This window comes from Bombina bombina, chromosome 10 (genome assembly GCF_027579735.1).
Source record: "Bombina bombina isolate aBomBom1 chromosome 10, aBomBom1.pri, whole genome shotgun sequence".
Classification (NCBI taxonomy): domain Eukaryota; kingdom Metazoa; phylum Chordata; class Amphibia; order Anura; family Bombinatoridae; genus Bombina; species Bombina bombina.
In genome coordinates this window covers 209,786,227-209,803,034 of record NC_069508.1, presented here as the reverse complement: position 1 = coordinate 209,803,034, position 16,808 = coordinate 209,786,227, and the positions used below count along the sequence as shown (strand labels likewise).

The window sequence follows — 16,808 nt, the reverse complement described above, 5'->3', positions numbered from 1 at the left end:
TATTTAATGACACAGTAGGGACTCAGGCACATGGGTATAGCCAGAGGAGGGCTGGTTATAGGATCAGTGGTATCTGCATCAGTATAATAACACCCAGCACTATATAATGACACAGTAGTGACACTGGCTCATGGGTATAGCCAGAGGAGGGCTGGTTATAGGATCAGTGGTATCTGCATCAGTATAATAACACCCAGCACTATATAATGACACAGTAGTGACACTGGCACATGGGTATAGCCAGACAAGGGCTGGTTATAGGGTCAGTGGTATCTGCATCAGTATAATAACACCCAGCACTATATAATGACACAGTAGTGACACTGGCACATGGGTATAGCCAGACAAGGGCTGGTTATAGGATCAGTGGTATCTGCATCAGTATAATAACACCCAGCTCTATACAAAGACACAGTAGTGACACTGGCTCATGGGTATAGCCAGAGGAGGGCTGGTTATAGGATCAGTGGTATCTGCATCAGTATAATAACACCCAGCACTATATAATGACACAGTAGTGACACTGGCACATGGGTATAGCCAGACAAGGGCTGGTTATAGGATCAGTGGTATCTGCATCAGTATAATAACACCCAGCTCTATACAAAGACACAGTAGTGACACTGGCTCATGGGTATAGCCAGAGGAGGGCTGGTTATAGGATCAGTGGTATCTGCATCAGTATAATAACACCCAGCACTATATAATGACACAGTAGTGACACTGGCACATGGGTATAGCCAGACAAGGGCTGGTTATAGGGTCAGTGGTATCTGCATCAGTATAATAACACCCAGCACTATATAATGACACAGTAGTGACACTGGCTCATGGGTATAGCCAGAGGAGGGCTGGTTATAGGTTCAGTGATATCTGCATCAGTATAATAACACCCAGCACTATTTAATGACACAGTAGTGACACTGGCACATGGGTATAGCCAGAGGAGGGCTGGTTATAGGATCAGTGATATCTGCATCAGTATAATAACACCCAGCACTATATAATGACACAGTAGTGACACTGGCACATGGGTATAGCCAGAGGAGGGCTGGTTATAGGATCAGTGGTATCTACATCAGTATAATAACACCCAGCACTATATAATGACACAGTAGTGACACTGGCACATGGATATAGCCAGAGGAGGGCTGGTTATAGGATCAGTGGTATCTGCATCAGTATAATAACACCCAGCACTATATAATGACACAGTAGTGACACTGGCACATGGGTATAGCCAGACAAGGGCTGGTTATAGGATCAGTGGTATCTGCATCAGTATAATAACACCCAGCACTATATAATGACACAGTAGTGACACTGGCTCATGGGTATAGCCAGAGGAGGGCTGGTTATAGGGTATGTGGTATCTGCATCAGTATAATAACACCCAGCACTGTACAAAGACACAGTAGTGACACTGGCACATGGGTATAGCCAGAGCAGGGCTGGTTATAGGATCAGTGGTATCTGCATCAGTATAATAACACCCAGCACTGTATAATGACACAGTAGTGACACTGGCACATGGGTATAGCTAGACAAGGGCTGGTTATAGGGTCAGTGGTATCTGCATCAGTATAATAACACCCAGCACTGTATAATGACACAGTAGTGACACTGGCTCATGGGTATAGCCAGAGGAGGGCTGGTTATAGGTTCAGTGATATCTGCATCAGTATAATAACACCCAGCACTATTTAATGACACAGTAGTGACACTGGCACATGGGTATAGCTAGACAAGGGCTGGTTATAGGGTCAGTGGTATCTGCATCAGTATAATAACACCCAGCACTGTATAATGACACAGTAGTGACACTGGCTCATGGGTATAGCCAGAGGAGGGCTGGTTATAGGTTCAGTGATATCTGCATCAGTATAATAACACCCAGCACTATATAATGACACAGTAGTGACACTGGCACATGGGTATAGCCAGAGTAGTGCTGGTTATAGGATCAGTGGTATCTGCATCAGTATAATAACACCCAGCGCTATATAATGACACAGAAGTGACACTGGCACATGGGTATAGCCAGAGTAGTGCTGGTTATAGGATCAGTGGTATCTGCATCAGTATAATAACACCCAGCACTATTTAATGACACAGTAGTGACACTGGCACATGGGTATAGCCAGAGGAGGGCTGGTTATAGGGTCAGTGGTATCTGCATCAGTATAATAACACCCAGCACTATTTAATGACACAGTAGTGACACTGGCACATGGGTATAGCCAGAGGAGGGCTGGTTATAGGATCAGTGGTATCTGCATTAGTATAATAACACCCAGTGCTATATAATGACACAGTAGTGACACTGGCACATGGGTATAGCCAGAGGAGGGCTGGTTATAGGTTCAGTGATATCTGCATCAGTATAATAACACCCAGCGCTATACAAAGACACAGTAGTGACACTGGCTCATGGGTATAGCCAGAGGAGGGCTGGTTATAGGATCAGTGGTATCTGCATCAGTATAATAACACCCAGCGCTCTATAATGACACAGTAGTGACACTGGCACATGGGTATAGCCAGAGGAGGGCTGGTTATAGGATCAGTGGTATCTGCATCAGTATAATAACACCCAGCGCTCTATAATGACACAGTAGTGACACTGGCACATGGGTATAGCCAGAGGAGGGCTGGTTATAGGATCAGTGGTATCTGCATCAGTATAATAACACCCAGCACTATATAATGACACAGTAGTGACACTGGCACATGGGTATAGCCAGACAAGGGCTGGTTATAGGATCAGTGGTATCTGCATCAGTATAATAACACCCAGCACTATATAATGACACAGTAGTGACACTGGCTCATGGGTATAGCCAGAGGAGGGCTGGTTATAGGGTATGTGGTATCTGCATCAGTATAATAACACCCAGCACTGTACAAAGACACAGTAGTGACACTGGCACATGGGTATAGCCAGAGCAGGGCTGGTTATAGGATCAGTGGTATCTGCATCAGTATAATAACACCCAGCACTATATAATGACACAGTAGTGACACTGGCACATGGGTATAGCTAGACAAGGGCTGGTTATAGGGTCAGTGGTATCTGCATCAGTATAATAACACCCAGCACTGTATAATGACACAGTAGTGACACTGGCTCATGGGTATAGCCAGAGGAGGGCTGGTTATAGGTTCAGTGATATCTGCATCAGTATAATAACACCCAGCACTATTTAATGACACAGTAGTGACACTGGCACATGGGTATAGCTAGACAAGGGCTGGTTATAGGGTCAGTGGTATCTGCATCAGTATAATAACACCCAGCACTGTATAATGACACAGTAGTGACACTGGCTCATGGGTATAGCCAGAGGAGGGCTGGTTATAGGTTCAGTGATATCTGCATCAGTATAATAACACCCAGCACTATATAATGACACAGTAGTGACACTGGCACATGGGTATAGCCAGAGTAGTGCTGGTTATAGGATCAGTGGTATCTGCATCAGTATAATAACACCCAGCGCTATATAATGACACAGAAGTGACACTGGCACATGGGTATAGCCAGAGGAGGGCTGGTTATAGGATCAGTGGTATCTGCATCAGTATAATAACACCCAGCACTATTTAATGACACAGTAGTGACACTGGCACATGGGTATAGCCAGAGGAGGGCTGGTTATAGGGTCAGTGGTATCTGCATCAGTATAATAACACCCAGCACTATTTAATGACACAGTAGTGACACTGGCACATGGGTATAGCCAGAGGAGGGCTGGTTATAGGATCAGTGGTATCTGCATTAGTATAATAACACCCAGTGCTATATAATGACACAGTAGTGACACTGGCACATGGGTATAGCCAGAGGAGGGCTGGTTATAGGTTCAGTGATATCTGCATCAGTATAATAACACCCAGCGCTATACAAAGACACAGTAGTGACACTGGCTCATGGGTATAGCCAGAGGAGGGCTGGTTATAGGATCAGTGGTATCTGCATCAGTATAATAACACCCAGCGCTCTATAATGACACAGTAGTGACACTGGCACATGGGTATAGCCAGAGGAGGGCTGGTTATAGGATCAGTGGTATCTGCATCAGTATAATAACACCCAGCGCTCTATAATGACACAGTAGTGACACTGGCACATGGGTATAGCCAGAGGAGGGCTGGTTATAGAATCAGTGGTATCTGCATCAGTATAATAACACCTAGCGCTATATAATGACACAGTAGTGACACTGGCACATGGGTATAGCCAGAGGAGGGCTGGTTATAAGATTATTGGTTATAAGATCATTGGTATTGGTTATAAGATCATTGGTATTGGTTATAAGATCATTGGTATTGGTTATAAGATCATTGGTATTGGTTATAAGATCATTGGTATTGGTTATAAGATTATTGGTTATAAGATCATTGGTAAATGTACCTTGGTGTCCTTCACTAAGGTCTGTACTTTGGAGAATGTCCGCCAGAGCCTTTGTCTGTGCCTATCTCTGCAGATGCCTACTCTGCCTAATTAGAAATCCGGCCCTGACTGTCACCTCCAGAATGAACTGGCTCCTCCAAGGCAGAAAACTGATGGGTGGAGTTTGACTTTTAAAAAACAACTGCAGCAAATGAGGTGTTAATTGTTTCTAATTACATTCAACTGCCTGCTTATGTTAATCTATTGGAAAACCACAATTTACTACCCCGTAACTGATGACCTATATTATACATTTATTAACATGAATATGATGTGCTCATGCTTTTAAAGAACCAGTAGATTTGCATAAACAAATGCATAATAAAAAGACAATGCAATAGCACTTAGTCCGAACTTCAAATGAGTAGTAGAATTATTATTTTTTTTCTGGCCAATTTTAAAGTTATGTCTATTTCTTCTCCTTCTGTATAATGTGACAGCCATCAGCCAATCACAAATGCGTACACGTACCATGTGACAGCCATCAGCCAATTCTAATCTTGCACATGCTCAGTAGGAGCTGGGGACTCAAAAAGGGTAAATATAAAGACTGTGCACATTTTTCTAATTGAAGTAAATTAGAAAGTTGTTTAAAATTGCTGCTCTATCTGAATCATGAAGTTTAATTTTGATTTGAGTGTCCCTTTAAGTAACAAAAATATATACTGAGCAGACTTGTTTCCAAATCTCTCACTATGCGCAAGCTTTCTGCCAAAACTGGAGCTCAGTGTAATCCAGCTACACATGGATGTCTCAGCTTTGTCTAAAGCATTTGTGCAGAGTACAGACCAACTTTTAAAGCATAATAGTTCCAGGAAAGTCAATCACCAATCTGCTTTTATGTATTAGAGCAAAAGAAGAACCACAGTTATATACTGCACATACATTAAAATCAAACTTTACAGCCACATTACTCAATATCCCTGTATTACTACAGCTCCTGAGGGACGTGAAGCCACCCATACCCATGTGACCACTCATAGATCTGGTCTATGAGTAAGCGCCTGTAGGGGGCGTGAAATGCGTCAGATTGTCCTGCATACCTTTTGCCTGCCATGTCTGCTTAAACATTTTACTTATCTTGAATAAATTTGAATTTTTTTTGACTAAGTTTTTTGGTAGTAGTGCCTGCCATTTTTCCTTCTTCCTCATATTGTATTGCGGACTGATCCACTGTATATAGGCTACGGCACTCCGAGCTATCCTTTGAGGATAACTGTGTTACTAATTTTACCACTCCGCTACATGGTAGCGGTTTCCTTTGGAAGATTTCACTTCCGGATCTTCAGTGCATACTGCGAGCTGTGTAAGTTTGTTTTTATTCAACCCAAAAATTACTATTACTTATTTAGATTAGTTAATTAACGATTTTTACAGCCAACTGTAGCCCAATTTTCATCTAAATAAACTTTGCCAGTAAATACACTTACTAGTGCTCATCTGGCCGTTTTTAAATTGCCGCCTGACCCCTCCTTCTCTGACATCTCCCAAAGCTTCCACTACAGGATCCTGTCAATCCTGCGCGTTCCTATGTCTCCCGCATGCGCAATGCGCCATTTTCATTCAGTTATAATATGTTCAGTTAGCAGTGGCTAACCATGAAGGTGATTCCCCCCTGGTTTTAAGACTAGAAAACAGATCTTTATTCTCTCCATAACTACAGCTATACATCTTACAGTTCTTGCATCAAATCTCATACTATTTATTTCTAGCAGCACGCTCGTGTCCAGCTGTCTCTTCTGGTGCCTTGATGCACACTTTTTTAGAGACTAGAAAGCCGGTATGCACTAGAGCAGGGATATTTACACTATACTGAGCGCACAAAAGAAGAAGCATCACTTACCGCTATAACTATGAAATTACCTTTAAGTGAAGGAGACAGAAATCAACTTGTAAAAGATGCCATGCTGGATGTGGGTGCTGATAATGCATATACCGGAGACCCTTACAGCCTTAGCGTCATGCAGATGGGGAAAGGCACCGACATCTCTGTGAAGGAGATTGGTTTTCCTAGGCTGCATATGCTGTGCCAAGGATAGCCCTGCGTACCACATAATACAGTGTATAGATACAGTATGTCATCTGCGTACCACATAATACAGTGTATAGAAGGTACAGTATGTCATCTGCGTACCACATAATACAGTGTATAGAAGGTACAGTATGTCATCTGCGTACCACATAATACAGTGTATAGAAGGTACAGTATGTCATCTGCGTACCACATAATACAGTGTATAGAAGGTACAGTATGTCATCTGCGTACCACATAATACAGTGTATAGAAGGTACAGTATGTCATCTGCGTACCACATAATACAGTGTATAGAAGGTACAGTATGTCATCTGCGTACCCCATAATACAGTGTATAGAAGGTACAGTATGTCATCTGCGTACCACATAATACAGTGTATAGAAGGTACAGTATGTCATCTATACACTGTATTGATTTTACGCAGGACTATCCTTGGCACAGCATATACAGCCCAGGAAAACCAATCGGGAAGATAAGGGGTTCATCATCTCACAGAGTACCATATGATCCGAGGGCCAAGCTTGTAGTGTTACCACGTCAGGGTAGGTATGGGTTTCATTAAGCCAGGGATGACGCTAAGGCTGTAAGGGTCTCCGGAATATGCATTATCAGCACCCACATCCAGCATGGCATCTTTTACAAGTTGATTTCAGTCTCCTTCACTTAAAGGTAATTTCATAGTTATAGCGGTAAGTGATGCTTCTTCTTTTGTGCGCTCAGTATAGTGTAAATATCCCTGCTCTAGTGCATACCGGCTTTCTAGTCTCTAAAAAAAGTGTGCATCAAGGCACTAGAAGAGACAGCTGGACACGAGCGTGCTGCTACAAATAAATAGTATGAGATGTGATGCAAGAACTGTAAGATGTATAGCTGTAGTTATGGAGAGAAGAAAGATCTGTTTTCTAGTCTTAAAACTGGGGGGTCGCCTTTATGTTTAGTCGCTGCTAACTGAACATATAACTGGACGAAAATGGCGCATTGCACATGCGGGAGACATAGGAATGTGCAGGATCGAAAGGATCATGTAGTGGAAGCTTTGGGAGACGTCGGAGAAGGAGGGGTCAGGCCGCCATTTCAAAACGGGAAGTTGAGAACTAGTAAGTGTATTTACTGGCAAAGTTTATTTAGATTAAAATTGGGCTACAGTTGGCTGTAAAAATCGTTAATTAACTAATCTAAATAAGTAATAGTAATTTTTGGGTTGACTGTCCCTTTAATACCATCAAACAACCTTGAATCAGAGCTGTGCTGTAGTTCTTCGTTTGCAGTAAACACTTTGAATTTAGCAGTAAACAGGGGTAGATCTGCCTTATTCCAAGCAGCGCTTCAAACAAGGATTATACTCGATTACGAAACGGCTAACCAAACCAGGAATGAACTGTGGACGTTTCTGCACTGAGAGATATTGGTGACTTTGTTTCATTTTAATTCTGTATTAAATTTGTTTTAAGGAGAATTTTATACTTTTAAGTCACTTGATCAAACTTAGAACTTGGAATACTAAGTCTTAAAGTCACTAAGTGTATTTCCAGAAATACGTGATTGCTTGCGCTTTCAAGACGGTACAAATTTCTGCTTTAGAAACTGAAATGCATTACAGCACTTCTAAAATCTGCAATGATAAAAACAGCAGCATAGGTCCAATATATTTTATAGAAATAAAAATATTAGCAGAAACACTCTGCTTTCTAAAACAGTAAAGAAAATATGGAGTTCATTACCAAATTGAAGAATTCAATGAAAATAAAACTTAGTATGCTAATAGTCAGCCCAAGATGTAATTGATGGTGTTAAATGATTTATGGACAGCTGTTAGAGGTTAAAATAGCTGTCAATAAAAATAACATTCAGCAGATTACAACGCGTTTTGTGCACATTAACCTACGGCAGAAGACTGTTTCCAGCTCACATTCAAATATATAACTAATAATTCATAATTCTTTAATCATATAGCTTAAAATTAAGAAGAAAAATATATTCACTAAACACAGGAGTTTTTTCATATATGTAAAATAATTAATTTAATACATGTTTAAAAATATATGTACATCTATTACAATGAATTAGCTGAGTTAATAACATGTGAAGGGTACAGAGTTAAGTCAAAAGAGTTTTGCAGTAAATTGCAGTAGGCAGATTGGTGGTGTTCTCATAGAGTGAGTGTATAATATTGAAAAAAGCCTGCAGAAATTGGGGGCTGGTGAATTATATAGATCAGCCTTTTATTATTCCCCTATTGCCCCAGTAGATCTCTGGTTATATTATGTTATAGATAGCTTCCAATGAAATTAGAAGCTGATATATACAAAACATAATTTATGTAAGAACTTACCTGATAAATTAATTTCTTTCATATTGGCAAGAGTCCATGAGCTAGTGACGTATGTGATATACAATCCTACCAGGAGGGGCAAAGTTTCCCAAACCTCAAAATGCCTATAAATACACCCCTCACCACACCCACAATTCAGTTTAACGAATAGCCAAGTAGGGGGGTGATAAAGAAAGGAGTAAAAAGCATCAACAAAGGAATTTGGAAATAATTGTGCTTTATACAAAAAAACATAACCACCATAAAAACGGTGGGTCTCATGGACTCTTGCCAATATGAAAGAAATTAATTTATCAGGTAAGTTCTTACATAAATTGTTTTCTTTAATGTAATTGGCAAGAGTCCATGAGCTAGTGACGTATGGGATAGCAATACCCAAGATGTGGAACTCCACGCAAGAGTCACTAGAGAGGGAGGGATGGATAAAATAAATAGCCATTTTTCGCTGAAAAAAATAAATCCACAACCCAAAATATAAGTTTATTCTCATGAATGAAAAGAAAAACTTAAAACATAAGCAGAAGAATCAAACTGAAACAGCTGCCTGAAGAACTTTTCTACCAAAAACTGCTTCCGAAGAAGCAAATACATCAAAACGGTAGAATTTAGTAAATGTATGCAAAGAAGACCAAGTTGCTGCTTTGCAAATCTGATCAACTGAAGCTTCATTCTTAAAAGCTCATGAAGTGGAGACTGAGCTAGTAGAATGAGCTGTAATTCTCTGAGGCGGGGCTTGACCCGACTCCAAATAAGCTTGATGAATCAAAAGCTTTAACCATGAAGCCAAGGAAACGGCAGAAACCTTCTGACCTTTCCTAGAACCAGAAAATATAACAAATAGACTAGAAGTCTTCCTGAAATCTTTAGTAGCTTCAATATAATATTTCAAAGCTCTTACCACATTCAAAGAATGTAAGGATCTCTCCAAAGAATTCTTAGGATTAGACCACAAGGAAGGGACAACAATTTATCTATTAATGTTGTTAGAAATCACAACCTTAGGTAAGAATTTAAATGAAGTCCGCAAAACTGCCTTATCCTGATGAAAAATCAGAAAAGGAGATTCACAAGAAAGAGAAGATAATTCAGAAACTCTTCTAGCAGAAGAGATTGCCAAAAGGAACAACACTTTCCAAGAAAGTAATTTAATGTCCAAAGAATTCATAGGCTCAAAAGGAGGAGCCTGTAAAGCCTTCAAAACCAAATTAAGACTCCAAGAAGAAGAGATTGCTTGATACGAACCAAAGCCTGTACAAAACAGTGAATATCAGGAAGTTTAACAATCTTTTTGTGAAATAAAACAGAAAGAGCAGAGATTTGTCCCTTCAAGGAACTTGCAGACAAACCCTTATCCAAACCATCCTGAAGGAACTGTAAAATTCTAGGAATTCTGAAAGAATGCCAAGAGAATTTATGAGAAGAACACCATAATAAATCTTTCTAGAAACAGATTTACGAGCTTGTAACATAGTATTAATCACTGAGTCAGAGAAACCTCTATGACTAAGCGCTAGGCGTTCAATTTCCATACCTTCAAATTTAATGATTTGAGATCCTGATGGAAAAATGGACCTTGAGACAGAAGGTCCGGCCTTAATGGAAGTGGCCAAGGTTGGCAACTGGACATCCGAACAAGATCTGCATACCAAAACCTGTGAGGCCATGCTGGAGGCAGCAGCAACACAAACGATTGTTCCATGATGAGTTTGGAGATCACTCTTGGAAGAACTAGAGGCGGGAAAATATAAGCAGGTTGATAACACCAAGGAAGTGTCAACGCATCTACTGCTTCCGCCTGAGGATCCCTGGACCTGGACAGGTACCTGGGAAGTTTCTTGTTTAGATGAGAAACCATCAGATCTATTTCTGGAAGACCCGACATCAGAACAATTTGAGAAAACGCATCTGGATGGAGGGACCACTCCCCCGGATATAAAGTCTGGCGGCTGAGATAATCCGCCTCCCAATTGTCTATACCTGGGATATGAACCGCAGAAATTAGATAGGAGCTGGATTCCGCCCAAGCAAGTATCCAACATACTTCTTTCATAGCTTGGGGACTGAGAGTCCTACCCTGATGATTGACATATGCCACAGTTGTGATATTGTCTGTCTGAAAACAAATGAATGGTTCTCTCTTCAACAGAGGCCAAATCTGAAGAGCCCTGAAAATCGCACGGAGTTCCAAAATATTGATTGGTAATCTCGCCTCTTGAGATTCCCAAACCCCTTGTGCTGTCAGAGATCCCCAAACGGCTCCCCAACCTGAAAGACTCGCATCTGTTGTGATCACAGTCTAGGTTGGCCGAACAAAAGAAGCCCCTTGAACTATACGATAGTGATCTAACCACCAAGTCAGAGATAGTCGAACATTGGGATTTAAGGATATTAATTGTGATATCCTTGTATAATCCCAGCACCATTGGTTCAGCATACAAAGCTGAAGAGGTCTCATGTGTAAACAAGCAAAGGGGATCGCGTCCGATGCTGCAGTCATGAGACTTAAAACTTCCATGCACATAGCTACTGAAGGGAATTACTGAGACTGAAGGTTCCGACAGGCTGCAACCAATTTTAAACGTCTCTTGTCTGTTAGAGACAGCGTCATGGACACTGAATCTATCTGGAAGCCTAAAAAGGTGACCCTTGTCTGGGGAATCGAGGAACTCTTTGGTAAATTGATCCTCCAACCATGTTTTCGAAGAAACAACACTAGTTGATTCATGTGAGATTCTGCAGAAAAGACTGAGCTAGTACCAAGATATCGTCCAAATAAGGAAACACCACAACACCCCGCTCTCTGATTACAGAGAGTAGGGCACCGAGAACCTTTGAAAAGACTCTTGGAGCTGTCGCCAGGCCAAAAGGAAGAGCAACAAATTATTAATGCTTGTGTAGAAAAGAGAATCTCAGAAACTGATAATGATCTGGATGAATCGGAATATGAAGGTATGCATCCTGCAAGTCTATTGTAGACAAATAATGTCCTTGCTGAACAAAAGGCAGAATAGTCATTATAGTCACCATTTTGAAAGTTGGCACTCTTACATAACGATTCAAAATTTTCAGATCCAGAACTGGTCTGAATGAATTTTCTTTCTTTGGGACAATGAATAGATTTGAATAAAATCCCAGACCCTGTTCCTGAAATGGAAATGGCATGATTACCCATGACAACTCCAGGTCTGAAACACACTTCAGGAAAGTCTGAGCCTTTACTGGATTTGCTGGGATGCGTGAGAGAAAAAATCTTCTCACAGGAGGTCTTACTCTGAATCCTATTCGGTACCCTGAGAGACAATACTCAGAATCCATTGATTTTTTTGGACTGAATTGATCCAAACATACTGAAAAAATCTTAATCTGCCCCCTACCAGCTGAGCTGGAATGAGGGCCGCACCTTCATGCGGACTTAGGGGCTGGCTTTGGTTTCTTAAATGGCTTGGATTTATTCCAATTTGAAGAAGGTTTCCAATTGGAAACGCATTCCTTGGGGGAAGGATTAGGTTTTTGTTCCTTATTCTGTCGAAAGGAACGAAAATGGTTAAAAGCTTTAGATTTACCCTTAGGTCTTTAATCCTGAGGCAAAAAACACCCTTCCCCCCCCCCCCCCCCCCCCAGTGACAGTTGAAATAATTGAATCCAACTGAGCACCAAATAACTTATTACCTTGGAAAGAAAGAGATAGCAATCTGGACTTAGTAGTCATGTCACCATTCCAAGATTTAAGCCACAAAGCTCTTCTAGCTAAAATAGCTAAAGACATAGATTTAACATCAATGTTGATGATATAAAAAATGGCATCACAAATAAAATGATTAGCATGTTGCAGCAAGCGAACAATCAGAATTCAATTCTTGTTGCGCTAATTTTCCAACCAAAAAGTTGATGCAGTTGCAACATCAGCCAAAGAAATTGCAGGCCTGAGAAGATGACCTGAATATAAATAGGCTTTCCTTAGATAAGATTCAACTTTCCTATATAAAGGATCTTTAAAAGAAGTACTATCTTCCATAGGAATAGTAGTACGTTTAGTAAGAGTTGAGCTAGCCCCATCAACTTTGGGAACCTTTTCCCAAAACTCCATTGTAATTGCTGGCAAAGGATACAATTTTTTTAAACCTTGAAGAAGGAATAAAAGAAGTACCAGGCCTATTCCATTCCTTAGAAATCATATCAGAAATAGCATCAGGGACTGGAAAAACCTCTGGAATAACCACAGGAGGTTTATAAACCAGAATTTAAACGTTTACTAGTTTTAATATCAAGAAGACTAGTCTCCTCAATATCCAATGTAATCAACACTTCTTTTAACAAAAAACGAATATACTCCATTTTAAATAAATAAGTAGATTTGTCAGTGTCAATATCTGAGGAAGGATCTTCTGAATCAGATCCTCATCAGAGGAGGAAAATTCAGTATGTTGTCAGTCATTTGAAATTTCATCAACCTTATGAGAAGTTTTAAAAGACCTTTTACGTTTATTAGAAGGCCGGATGGCAGACAAAGCCTTCTGAATAGATTCAGCAATAAATTATTTTAAATTCACAGGTATATCTTGTACATTAGATGTTGAAGGAACAGCAACAGGCAATGTAGTATTACTGATGGACACATTATCTGCATGTAAAAGTTTGTCATGACAACTATTACAAACCACAGCTGGAGATATAATCTCCACACGTTTACAACAAATGCACTTAGCTTTGGTAGAACTATTATCAGGCAGCAGGGTTCCAACAGATACTTCTGAGACAGGATCAGATTTAGACATCTTGCAAAATGTAAGAGAAAAAACATCTAAAGCAAAATTATCAATTTCCTTATATGGCAGTTTCAGGAATGGGAAAAAATGCAAACATCATAGCCCTCTGACATAGAAAAAAGGCAAGAGGCATATAGGAATGGGGCTTTAAATAATGAAATTATTTGGCGCCAAGTATGACGCACAACGTAAGTGAAAAATTTTTGGCGCTAACAACATCCGGAAATGACACTCTCGCGTCACTAACGACGCAACCTTGTGCAAGGAACTCGGCGTCCACTAAGACGCCGGAAATGACAAATTTGCGTCATCGGATGTACCTTCGCACCAAAAAATTCCCGCACCAAAAATGACGCAATAAACTTTGGCATTTTGCGCACTTGCGGGCCTAATTTTGCCCGCAATTTTAAAGAAAAAAGTAGTCAATTTGAAAAAAAGACTAAACCCCAGGTAAGAAAAATATTTCCTAAATGTTTTTCCCCAAATATTAAACTGACAGTCTGCAAAAGGAAATACATAAACCTGACTCATGGCAACTATAAGTACAATACATATATTTAGAACTTTATATTAATGCATAAAGTGCCAAACCATAGCTGAGGTGTCTTAAGTAATAAAAAACATATTTACCAAAAGACACCCATCCACATATAGCAGATAGCCAAACCAGTACTGAAACGGTTATCAGTAGAGGTAATGGAATATGAGAGTATATCGTCGATCTGAAAAGGGAGGTAGGAGATGAATCTCTACGACCGATTACAGAGAACCTAAGAAATAGATCTCCCATGAGGAAAACCATTGCATTCAATAGGTGATACTCCTTTCACATCCCTCTGACATTCACTGTACTCTGAGAGGAACCGGGCTTCAAAATGCTGAGAAGCGCGTATCAACGCAGAAATCTTGGCACAAACTTACTTCACCACCTCCATAGGAGGCAAAGTTTGTAAAACTGAATTGTGGGTGTGGTGAGGGGTGTATTTATAGGCATTTTGAGGTTTGGGTAACTTTGCCCTTCCTGGTAGGATTATATATCCCATACGACTCTTGCCAATTACATGAAAGAAACAGCCTTTTTCCACTGAAAAAATTAAATCCACATCCAAAAAAATAAGTTTACCTCATAACTGAAAAGAAAAAAATTAAAACATAAGCAGAGGAATCAAACTGAAACAGCTGCCTGAAGAACCTTTCTACCAAAAACTGCTTCCAAAGAGGCAAATACATAAAAACGGTAGAATTTAGTAAATGTATGCAAAGAAGACCAAGTTGCTGCTTTGCAAATCTGATCAATTGAAGCTTCATTCTTAAAAGCCCTTGAAGTGGAAGCTAATCTAGTAGAATGAGCTGTGATTCTCTGAGGCGGGGCCTGACCCAACTTCAAATAAACCTGATGAATCAAAAGCTTTAACCAGGATACCAAGGAAATGGCAGACGCTTTATGACCTTTCCTAGGACCAGAAAAGACAACAAATAAACTAGAAGTCTTCCTGAAATCTTTAGTAGCTTCAACATAATATTTCAAAGCTCTTACAACATCCAGAGAATGTAAGGATCTCTCCAAAGAATTATTAGGATTAGGACACAAAGAGGGAACAACAATTTCCCTATAAATGTTGTTAGAATTCACAACTTTAGGTAAAAATTTAAATGAAGTCTGCAAAACTGCCTTATCCTGATGGAAAATCAGAAAAGGAGACTCACAAGAAAGAGCAGATAACTTAGAAACTCTTCTAGCAGAAGAGATAGCCAAAAGGAACAACACTTTCCAAGAAAGTAGTTTAATATCCAAAGAATACATAGGCTCAAAATGTGGAGCCTGTAAAGTCTTCAAAACCAAATTAAGACTCCAAGGAGGAGAGATTGATTTAATGACAGGCTTGATACGGACCAAAACCTGCACAAAACAGTGAATATCAGGAAACTTAGCAATCTTTCTGTGAAATAAAAAAGGAGCAAAGATTTGTCCCTTCAAGGAACTTGCAGACAAACCTTTATCCAAACCATCCTGAAGGAACTGTAAAATTATAGGAATTCTAAAAGAATGCCAGGAGAATTTATGAGAAATATAAGTCTTCCAAACTCAATAATCTTCCTAGAAACAGATTTATGAGCCTGTAACATAGTATTAATCACTGAGTCAGAGAAACCTCTATGACTAAGCACTAAGCGTTCAATCTCCATACCTTCAATATTAACGATTTGAGATCCTTATGGAAAAACAGGTCCATGAGACAGAAGGTCTGGTCTTAAAGGAAGTGGCCAAGGTTGGCAACTGGACATCTGGACAAGATCTGCATACCGGAACCTGTGAGGCCATGCTGGTGCTACCAGAAACACAAACGATTGTTCCATGATGTTCTTGGAGATCACTCTTGGAAGAAGAGCTAGAGGTGGGAAGATATAAGCAGGTTGGTAAAACCAAGGATCTGCTAATGCATCCACCAACTCCGCCTGAGGATCCCTGGGCCTGGACAAGTACCTGGGAAGTTTCTTGTTTAGATGGGAAGCCATCAGATCTATTTCTGGAAGACCCCATATCTAAACAATCTGAAAAAACAAATCTGGATGTAGAGACCACTCCCCCGGATGTAAAGTCTGATAATCCGCTTCCCAATTGTCTACACCTGGGATATGTACCGCAGAAATTAGACAAGAGCTGGATTCCGCCCAAGAAAGTATCTGAGATACTTATTTCATAGCTAGGGGACTGTGAATCCCACCCTGATGATTGACATATGCCACAGTTGTGATATTGTCTGTCTGAAAACAAATTAATGGTTCTCTCTTCAACAGAGGCCAAACCTGAAGAGCCCTGAAAATAACAGAGTTCTAAAATATTGATTGGTAACCTCGCCTCTTGAGGTTTCCAAACCCCTTGTGCTGTCAGAGATCCCCAGACAGCTCCCCAATCTGAAAGACTTGCATCTGTTGTGATTACAGTCCAGGTTGGACAAACAAAAGTGGCCCCTTGAACTATACGATGTTGGTCTAACCACCAAGTCAGAGAGAGTCAAACATTGGTATTTAAGGATATTAACTGTGATATCTTTGTATAATCCCTGCACCATTGTTTCAGCATACAAAGCTGGAAAGGTCTCATATGAAAATGAGCAAAGGGGATTGTGTCCGATGCTGCAGTCATGAGACCTAAAACTTCCATGCATATAGCCACTGAAGGGAATGATTGAGACTGAAGGTTCCGACAAGCTGAAAGC

At 40.3% G+C, this 16,808-nt stretch overlaps 1 protein-coding gene across 1 annotated transcript in view; it reads right to left on the bottom strand.

The window, feature by feature from the left end:
* ROR1 (receptor tyrosine kinase like orphan receptor 1) overlaps positions 1-16,808 on the bottom strand; it is a 718,546-nt gene that overhangs the window by 288,513 nt on the left and 413,225 nt on the right. The gene's annotated exons all lie outside the window — the stretch shown is intronic.